We start from the raw sequence: 676 nt of genomic DNA, 5'->3' as shown, positions 1-676 counted from the left end.
CAGATGCGCACCAGGCGTCAACATTCCAGGGCCCGTGGGGCCTCAAGAGTCACTTAACTAAATTGTCTGCAGGCCTTTAAAGAAGCCTGAGTCTGGAGGACACGGGCCTCCCCTGGTGACGGTGGGGTCAGGGCTCAGGTGTTGCTCAGGGGACAAGTCAAGTCCACAGATGAGCCGCCAGCCCCGAGAGACACCTCGGCTCACCTAAGGGAACGTGCACATTAAGAAGGAAATGCCAGGATTCCCCCACTGGTGGCAGCCTTGGCTGCGAGCCCTGCACCCTGGGACTGCAGGCCTCGGACACGTGGGACCAGCCCTTGGATGTCCCTATCCCGATTCCTGCCCCTGTGACTTATTTATCTTTTTCCTCTTGCCTGAAGAGGATAGCGCCAGCCTCTGGGTTTCCAGGTTTTGTCCCCTGCAAAGCCCTTGTCCCTCTCCAGTGTGGCATCCCCCTCCCTGGGAGGTCTGCTCAGAGTGTGGCCTGAGTGTCCCGTCTCCCCCTGAGGTCCCTGCGAGCATGACCGACCCTGGAGACACAGGGGCCTCCCCTGCCACATTGGGAGGCCACGCTGCCCAGCCTTCCCCTTTTCCCACCACTGAGGTCTGTCAGTAGCAAGCAAACGTGATTGTCACCAGGGTGCACTGGTTGGGCCATTCCCTGAGCACGTGTTCC

Source organism: Galeopterus variegatus, unplaced genomic scaffold, assembly GCF_000696425.1.
Source record: "Galeopterus variegatus unplaced genomic scaffold, G_variegatus-3.0.2 Scaffold8828, whole genome shotgun sequence".
NCBI classification, from domain to species: Eukaryota; Metazoa; Chordata; class Mammalia; order Dermoptera; family Cynocephalidae; genus Galeopterus; species Galeopterus variegatus.
This window is presented reverse-complemented; position numbering follows the sequence as displayed.